The following is a 3,369-nucleotide window of genomic DNA, read 5'->3' on the forward strand; positions in this document are numbered from 1 at the left end:
CTCTTTGTAAAATAACTATTTATCTTCCCGAATACGTAACACCACAGACCTATCTGCCCTAACATTTAAACATCAGCTGTTTCTGTAGCCCCAGCTGTGCAACCTGCTCTTTTGTTGGGAGTTTAGCACACAGTGAATTTCAAGCCTGATGAAGCAGACTGGGAAAACATGGAGAGTCCACAAAATTTGCTATGAAAAACTTAGATTTCTTTAATACTCCTGACAGGAAGCAGGAGGTAAAACCCATCCTTATGCCATGGGCTCATATTGGAGGAGGAAATCGCTCATTGCTGATGTTTGCTGCTTTAGGTAATAGACCTACATTTCTGTTTTCTGTTGTTACAGGGTAGGCACTTTGCTTCAGTGATATTTTTCTCTAGTGCAAGAGCCTATGACCCCTTTCTGGTCATTGCTCATTGACACCTGGCAGGATGAGAACGTAGAGGTGAATGATCTGGATTTGCACTGCCACACCTTACCTCATCTAGCTTGGGTGAAGCCTCAGCTATAAGCATTGAGGGGTTCACCTTCCTCTACCTTGAACAGAATTGTGAAGCCAAGTACAGAGACGCTGTCAGGTCTCAAAACACACACACAGATGCTTTGCTGAGGTTCAGAGTTTTCTCTACAAACATTGCTACCCTCCCCCCCAGTCACCCTAGGATACATCAAGCAGTGGTACATCATTTGATCAGAAAAATTCTCATTCATGAAATGCTGCTTGCTGGAAATCCAGAGACAACCTCACTGACCTAAAAGGGTTCTCCAGTTCCTTTTGGCAGTAAGAATTGGAATTAGATGTGCTGATGCTAAATGGCTTAGCATTAACAGCAAAACAGTTTAAATACCCAGTCCCAGAAGGTTAAACTGCAATGAGCCTCTTGAAAACACTCAGTGCAATGGACAAGCACTAGGCCCCGTGGCACAAGGCTGGGGATCAGTCTCCCTCTCTCCTCACTGTGTGCCTACACAGCAGCAGAAAGCCTCATCCCAGAGGAGAACATTTCCGAGTATTACTTTTGAAATGTAAAGAACTAAAATGGTCAAATTCAGATGTAAAGAAATAACTTAACAGAATTAAATTTGACCTCAATCTAAGAATAAGTATAGCCTACTGTGATAACAATTCATACTTAAACAATTCTTCCCTCTTTAAGGAACCTAAAATAAATCAGCAGTTTGGGACTTGGCTTTGCAACTTCACACGTGTTGACAAGTTGTTAAGTGTTCCCTTCCAGTGCCCTGGGGTGCATGCCTGCCTGGGACAGTCTGCTGGGATGGAAGCTCAGCTGTGGGATATGTAGAAATGATGCAGTTGGCACAGTAATCTACAGCAAGAATGGCACTGTCAGTGAATGCTCCCAGTATGCAGACATCACTTGACTCGGCAAAGTATGTAGATTCCAGCTTTAAAGCACTGCAGCAGTTTATACAAGGGACCAGGGGTTAAAAGCAAGAAGAAAGAACATGGAGCAAACAAAAAGGGAGTAATTCCTACCACCCAAACCAATGTTATTTTGTCAAGCAAGACACGGCTGGTCAACAAAAACAATTTGCCAAGGTGCTTCAGAGAAGCACATCTCTAGTAAGAAAAAAACCAACCATAAAACACAACCTAGGAAAGAATACAGCAAAAAGAAGGTAGTGATTCTGTTGTCTGTGGTTAAAAATGCTCATTTTCTTTCACTATTCTCCAAGCCCCAGACATGTAATGAAGGGCATGATATGTTTGCAGTTCTGTCCTTGAAACCTTTTATTTTGCTGTTTTCCTCCCAGTTAGGAGTCACAAAGTAATGGGTCTGCCATGGACTACAGCATTCCAGATCTCCATCCAGTAGCTGAGTTAGGGGCCCCCTCGGTATTTCAGCTTCCTTCAAGGCTACTTTCAGCCACTACAGTCTGGTAACATCTGGAGGCTTTGCCAGGAGGGCAAAGCAAACATCTGAGCAGAAACATCTGCGTTATAAAAACTTTCCTTAAAAACCCCCCAGTTTCCTGTAGAACAGGAAGATCTCCAAACACATCTAAAACTGCCCTGCTCCCTACAGGAACCTTGGATATTCCAAATGTGGGTTTCTGAGAGGTCAAGCAAAACTGCATGGCTTGCAGTGAACCTCCAAAGCCCTTGAGGAACTACTTCCAAGCCATAACTGCTGCTGTATTTTGCCTGAGAACAGAATCTGAACTTGTCGTTTTCTCTCTAGTTCTGAAAAAGCAATTTGGTATGTACCATAATTAACTTGGCTCCCCCCGGATGTACTTCACTGCTAATAACTGGAAAACCAGCAGGTACATTCCTCATCTAAATGGTGGACACACAAGGGATGCCTAGCTACAGCCTCCCCCAGGGCCCTGGAGTCCTCCTGCACCAGCCAGTGCTAATGGGATGACTATGTCCCTGCTCACCTGCAAAGCAAATCTACACCTCTAAAATGGTTCATTCTCCTTCAAGCACCATGTTAAAGACAGATGTCCTTCCCATCTACTGAAGCTCCACTTCAGCCGTGCTGAGGAGAGGGTAGGAGATAATTTGACCCTCAGCTCAAAGAACTAACGATAATGTGAAGTGCTGACTCCAGCAGGATCACACCAACCCCGAGACCAAACCAGGAGAGCTGCCTCAGCTTTTCTGCTTTCCGCTGGGAACTGAATTGCACAGGACAGAATGTCTTTGGAGCACTTTTCTGTCACTCATCTGTCAAAAGCAGAGCTTGGGTACAGCAGGGCACAATGTAAAGAACATTGAATTGAGCTTCATTTTCTGGGTTCTTATTGAAATTGCCTCTTATCATAAATGTTTCCGAATTTTTTAATAAGCAAGTAGTTGTTATGGCAATTAGCATTTGCTAGGTTTAAAAACGTAGGGGTTTTTTTATTGCTGTTTTTGTTATTTCAGACCCAGCTACAAGAGGTTAGGAAAAAAGGAGAAGAATCTGTAAAACAGATTATTTTGTTACAGAATAATAAATGAATCAAGTAACCTTTACTGTATAATTCATAACCTCAAGAGTGAAAAAGCATACTCAGGTCTTACTCCTCACAACTAGCAGCTCCTCCTACTACAGCTTACAGGCAACACCAATTTTTCTAAGGGTGGGGCAGGCAAGAAACTGTTTTCAGTTACACGCACAAGATTAATAATGCAGAGCCTGAGTGTGGCTCAGAGGCGACAGGGATTGTTTAGAACAGTTCTCTCAGCACCTTCCTCACAGGAGTTTTGAGGCACATCAACACAACACTAGTAGCAAACAATTTCCCCACTTTGAGTAAGCATTTTCAGACAGGCTGAGATTCCCTATCTTCCAACAAATTTTAACTGCACCTTGGAAGAAAATAAAGCTACTTGCCGCAAACACCCCCCCCCCCCCC

This window comes from Acanthisitta chloris, unplaced genomic scaffold, assembly GCF_000695815.1.
Source record: "Acanthisitta chloris isolate BGI_N310 unplaced genomic scaffold, ASM69581v1 scaffold29460, whole genome shotgun sequence".
Lineage (NCBI taxonomy): Eukaryota > Metazoa > Chordata > Aves > Passeriformes > Acanthisittidae > Acanthisitta > Acanthisitta chloris.